We start from the raw sequence: 6,291 nt of genomic DNA, 5'->3' as shown, positions 1-6,291 counted from the left end.
GCGCTATGAGAAGCCACCCTTGAAAACAGAGCAGCCATAGATTACCTTCTGTTAAGACATAATCACAAATGTGAGGAATTCAAAGGAATGTGTTGTTTTAATCTGTCAGACAATTCACGAGTAGAAGAAAAGATTGGGCAGTTACACACATTAGTCAAAGAAATAAAACAAAACACCAGAGCTGATTTTTCGTGATTAACCTCATGACTGCCAAACTTTGAATGGCTAAAACTCTTTATGATGGGTATACTCTGGCTTGTTACAATGGTGTGTTGCTGTGTAATATGACTTCTCCCAGCCTGAACAGGACTATGTAAGTCAATCTTTACCAGGCCTGCCAATCATGATAACCAGAAGAGACAACAGTTATAGGGACAATATGGATTATTTTATGGAGCTGGCAAGAATCCAAAAAGGTGAGAACTGTGGGATTTCTGGATAAGGCCCATACTGTCAAAGGGAGGAATTTGTAGTCGCATGGGTGGATAAGTCTGTGGATGGATGGGTGGATAGATGAGTGAGTGTGTCCATGCATGGACGAGTACAGGGGATGATGGATGGAAGTGGAGTCACAGAGCAATTAGCCATACTAGAAAACAGAGTATTTACCTACAAGACTAGAAAGTAGACAGAACTATCGATTATAAGAATAGACAATAGTTTGGAAGGGAGCGAGTGTCAAATTTACCTGTCTCCAGCAACCTAAAGTAACCTAAGCCAGGTATCTTTCTGCACAGAACTGTAAAAAGTGTCAAACATGGAATCTCAGCTCTGTGTTTGGTAATTGACTGCTATGCACTGGGCTCGAACCCTGTTGAGGGACAACAGCTGTGCCTGAGTTAAAATAGCACTTTCAAATGAAATAATAAAACACCTATTCAGATAAAGCGGTAATGAAATCTTACAGTCTCGCAGAATTAACTTTTAATTCTTTGCTACATCAAAATAATCTGTCTGAAAAAAATTATCTTCTTCATCAGAAAATCTTTTTTTCTGAACATTTCTGTCAACTTTTTAGGAGAACTTAGGAGGAGGTAAACTCTGAAAAGCTTTCTCATGGGAAAAAGTCAAGGGATCATTTACGACAACTGCATTAAACATTACAGGTATGTACCACTGACCTGAGCATCAGTGTAAACATCCCCCTTCTCTGGGGTATCCCAGAGGGCATGGTTTTCTGGGCAGAGCTGCCAAATACCTTTTGTGTTTGTTTAGGCAAAAATGCTGTTTTCATACGCCTCCTGGAGATGTTTTGAACGCCATTTATTTTCCCCCCCTAAAGCAGTTAGACCCAGTTTGGCACGTTGTCAGCCCAAACGGAAGTGTTTCATTCCAGTGGGTGGCCCAGGCTGTGCCCAGTTCGGCCCCTGCCTGCCTTGCCGGGGCCAGTTGCCCTTCTCCACCCCCCTTCTCTTTCTGAGACTGTTGACAGAGACCGAGCCTGTGGTTTAGACATAGTGAAGCAATTACGAGGTGACACAGACACCTATGTGTCTGTGAAAATTGTAGGGTGTCGTTCTGTGCGCGCCACACCCGGAATACAGTCCTTCATCCGCTACACATATAACCCTCCTGCTGGGAACAAAATTACATTTGCAATAAATTCAGGGAAAACAAAGATGAGGTGGTAGGAAACAAATAATTTTCAGAAAGGAAGTACATTAGAACCTCTTTTTGGCACCTGAAAAGCTGTGCTGTGCCTGCTTATTATTCCAAGAACTTTGCAAACTCTGGACTGTCTCAGAAGAAACTAACGATGTTTATTTGTCCTTATCGTGGTCTTTCCGCTCTGGGGAGGGCCACAGTGCAGTCACCCTTTGTCAGAGAAAAACCAGAACTTCATCATTCAGATCTGTTTTCCTTGGAAGACCTGCCAGGGGCCCCACTGCTCCCGTCACCCACCGTCTGCTCTGGCGCTGCCCGCTGTGCATTGCCAATGCAGGCAGCTCCACTTGTTGCTGCGGGTTCCGTGACCCTGGAGTGAGTTTGGAGGAAATCAAAATTTGCACCAGCATTGTGTGCCGGATCAGATAACCTAATGAGAGGTCTTGGGTCTTCCTGTGAGCTTTACCTGCCCTTAGCCCCAGGGGCACTGCCATATAAAACATTGCTGCTTTTGCTTCCTAACGGCCCGCTGGCCTCAGCCAGCGCAGCCCAAATCTTGCATGTGTGGATGGGGGATGAGTATTTTTAGCTTGGCTGATTGCAAAAGTCATGTCTACATGACTTTTTCTGACTGCCTGCCACCCTTTTTCTTTGGGGATGCAGATGTCTCAGTCGCCCTCACCAATGACTGAAGTTGCTTGAGAAAGATAAATACTCAAAGGTCACAGTATCCTCTCAGTATGTGTCGTTTTCTCCATGGCATCAAATGGTTCCTAAAATGGAAATTTTGTTGTAGTAGTGGTGTTGAAGCGATGGTGGGAGTACCGGGAGGAATTTGCATTCTGTCTACTTCAAAAGTAGGATCTGTCTCAAAACACTGGCTCGGATAATACAGAATTTTTAAGCCAAGCCTGTCTGCGTTTATGTAACAGACTAACCTACTAGAGAGTGTATATCTAGCACTTAAGAATGTCAATGCAAAGCAGGAACGATTAAAACTTAAAGATAATCTAATCCCATGCAAGTAGTAATCAAAGGTACATGTGCTGGTAATATGGCTCTTATTCTGGAAAAACAGTAGCTAGCAAAAGGATATTTATTTATCGAAAAAGAACCGTGAGAATGCTAGGGAGGTTAATTTTAGCCCTCTTGTTATAATTTTCAAGATTGAACAAATAGTCTCCCTCCCCCATATTTAGGAAAATTACAGTTCTCTGGGGCCCTGTAATAAGTTATGTTTATTTTCTATTCTTCGGGAGTCAAGTGATAGTTAAGCGCAGTAACTGTATTTTCTGTCTATGGCAAGCTGTACTTTGTGTGCCTCGCTGGGACCGTCCTTTGGGTAAGGCTTTTTACAAGGATCGGAATTAGTAAACGCAGGGAGGAAGTTTCCATGCTGGAGTCCTCCGCAGCCCTGCTACTGATCCCAAGCGCACACTGTCATCCACAGGCTTGGCTGCTCTTCCCGTGCTTGCGCTGATCTGCTGGGTGGACCTTGAGTGGACCCTCCCCTTTCCCCTCCCCATTTCTGTAACTCATGAAAGAGGGGTGATGCTAAAAGGCTGACCTGGTGTTCTGATTTCACGGATGTCGCTCCCTGATGGTTCTTCCAGCAGGCCTGTCTTTGGCTAAGGAAGAAGGGGAGAAGCTGTAGTTCAGGATTTAGTCTTTGGTTTTCCTTTACTCTCTTCAGTGACGCATGATGAGTGTTTTTCTAACAGTTATCTTTCAATGATTTCAATAGAGCTGCTCTTACAGTAAATCACGCCAGGGAGTTTAACATCCCTGCCCCCACATGTTGTAAAGGATTTGTCCTCTTCCATGATGGAAAGAGGTTAACTGTAGCTGCAACAAACTTGCGTGGTATGTCTGTTCCCCTCAAATGCTCTCTGCTTAGACAAATATGAAAATATAAAAATATTATTTTATTTTATTATTAATTTTCTTCCTTCTGGTTCATCTACCAAGAGCCCAGAATATGGTTGCGACAAGCTGTAACCAAATTACTTTTCCTACAGGGCGGAAGAGAAAGCTGGGATTCAGTCTCTTGCCACCAACGACCTTTGTGCGTGCTTTATCTGATATGAAAACTGTAATGTCAGACCTGCCCTACTTTTCCTTGTCTACCTAAAAATCTGTAATCTCGCTTCAGATGCTACAGGGATCAGAGGAAACCTATGGGCAGGCCTGAAGTTTTTTACTCATACAAATCTTTGACTTCCCTTTGCTGCCACCTTCATGTTAGGGGGGAAGAAGGCAACTCCATTCTCCTGCATTGCTCCAGCTCTCACACTGGGACCTTCCTCATGTTGTCCATCATGCTCACTGCTCTGAGCTCCTGGGAGCACCCCTGTAGCTTCAGTTGCTTCCACTCCTTCGCATCTGAGGGGCTGAAATAGGTACTTTCTGCCATGGTTCGTGGTAGCGTTGCTTCCTGCTCAGTTTTTATCCATTGTTGTATCAGGATGCCAACAAATGAACACGGATTGAGGATCTTCAGTCCTGGATCTAGACCCGGTAGATCAAACTCAGACCCAGCATACAGACCATCAGGTGAGCAGATCTCATTCTTAGACCTGCATTAATTGATCCAGGTGGAGGTACATTGCTGCAGTTGGAACAGAAGCTTGCAGATGATGGAAAATAAGCATATGACAGCAGACCAAAGGAAGTCGTGTTCTCCTTGGTGCAGCTCACAGCAAAGTCACTGGGTCACTCTGTAGATGAGAAGGCTTTCTTCACAATCTTTTTATGGTGATTCATCCAATGCCCCCTTAACTATGATATGCACAAATTGTGAGATATGATTCTTTTTTCTCCCATGAGTCTTAAGGGAGCCTGGTGGTGGTTAGCTCAGATAAAATGTTCAATCCCAAACCAGAGGGGATGTCCAGGGGGAAGATGACAAAGTGAGCTTTGGGATACTGATTATATCCCATGTGGCAAATAAGGTTTTATTTTATGTTTGTATTAGTTACTCCCTGAAGGAGAAACTCTAAGGAAAGATGAGCACATCTTGAAATACTGTATCTATCAGACACAAAGCTGAATGGCAGTAGAAAATGTAGAGAAATTAAATTCAAAAGCAGCATGTTATTTTAGGAAAATCAAAAGAAGCCAATTATTTTAGCAGTTAATTTGTGACAGCCAAGTAGAAGCAAGCCCTGGAGATAAGGCAGCCTGTTAGCAGGCAGGGGTGGGCATTGGGACCTGTGGCAATCGAAGAGTTGCTGAAATGAAAGATGTTCACCTCCCTGTCTTGGCTTCATGTGGCCAGGCACAGCTGGGGCTCAAGGCAGGGATGGAACAGGGGGCAACTTACATCCTTGTAGAGGATTCCTCTGGGTCAAGAAAGACAGGAGGTGACAGAAATATTGTTAAAAAGAAGCTTGCTCTGTTTCTGTTTGGAATATAACTCTCTGGATTATATGATCTTTCACTGATACCAGAGTAATTAAAAAGCAGAGACTTAGAGAAAAGGCTTGAAACTGAATAAATATTGTAAAATGGGTTTGGTGTCCTTTGGTTAAGCAAATAAGAGTTATTCTGGCCAAAAATGCAAATAAAAATGATACCCCAGCTGGTAGTGCTGACAACTGGTCAGAGTAAATCTGGTTAGCCCTGAAATTTCAACAGTATTTTGGGATTTTCTCTCTGGACACATAACACTTCAGGAGAAGGAGCAAAAGGGTGAGCAATTAAGGACATAATTGAAGGTGTAAGGGTTTTGTTTTGTTCTTAATCAATGAAAACCACTTTTGGCTGGTGGCATGTCACCCTGTCTTACAAAGAACTGCAGAAAAGCACCTGCCCTTCCCTAAAAGGAACAGGTTCTGTTCATGCACCGCCACCGTGCCACAGTTCAGTGGAGAGCTCAAAACAGCTGCCATGTCCTCTTTCGGCACTGTAAGAAGACAAAGCAAAACCAAAAAACCCCCAAAATATCACCCCAAAGAATAGAAGAGGGAAAAAAAAAAAAGAAAAGAGGAAATTAGCTTGAGGTTTGTTGGGTGTAGAGCGGTTGTGCTTGTACGCCGCCGTACCCATCGAATTTAGGAGGGCCGCTCTGCAGGCTCGGCTCGCAGGCGGGGGTGGAAATAAAGGGTCCTGCTGGCACGGCAGCCGCAGCTGGGGGTGCTCAATCCCTGCCTTTTCCTGCCATCTAGTGGTCTACCAAAACAGTAGGCTTCTGCCCAACGTCTGAACGGCGCTGGGAAGGGGATGGGAAGGGCGGGAGGATGCCGTGCGCTCAGCGCAGAGGACAGCGGGGGGCGGTGAGCCTCCTGCCCCCGCACGGCCAAGCCACCGCAGCGCTCCTGCCTCCTCCCACCCGCTCCCCTCTGGCCCTCTCTTCTTTCCTCTCTTCAGAAGATGGCCAGGTGCCAGAGGTTTTGGTCACACATTCGGACCTCGTCGAGGATGGAAAGGGCTTCAAAGTTTTACCGGTGGTGGTTGATGAAGAACTAAGGTGGGGTTTTGCCAGCACTGAAGCGAAGGATGGTGGTATCTCAGCGTAGTTTTTTTGATCCTTGCTGTTACTGGGCTGGGTGAAGCCTGGAGTCCTCCAGGTTTGAACACCCTGGTGTGGTCAGCCTGGCCACGCGTGAGCTCCCAGCAAAGCTACCAGCCACTCCCTCATAGCAACGGACAGGTAAAATACTAGCAAACACCGGGAAAATAATCCCT

The 6,291-nt window shown here is 45.2% G+C and overlaps 1 long non-coding RNA gene across 1 annotated transcript; it reads left to right on the top strand.

Moving 5' to 3' along the window:
• The first annotated feature begins 250 nt into the window (after nucleotides 1-250).
• LOC134527003 (uncharacterized) lies at nucleotides 251-4,153 on the top strand. The gene is made up of 3 exons (XR_010074067.1): nucleotides 251-416; nucleotides 1,019-1,106; nucleotides 4,070-4,153. It is a non-coding gene; the product is annotated as an uncharacterized LOC134527003 (long non-coding RNA).
• The last annotated feature ends 2,138 nt before the right edge of the window (nucleotides 4,154-6,291 follow it).

Source organism: Chroicocephalus ridibundus, chromosome 1, assembly GCF_963924245.1.
Source record: "Chroicocephalus ridibundus chromosome 1, bChrRid1.1, whole genome shotgun sequence".
In the NCBI taxonomy this organism is placed as follows: domain Eukaryota; kingdom Metazoa; phylum Chordata; class Aves; order Charadriiformes; family Laridae; genus Chroicocephalus; species Chroicocephalus ridibundus.
This window is presented reverse-complemented; position numbering and strand designations above follow the sequence as displayed.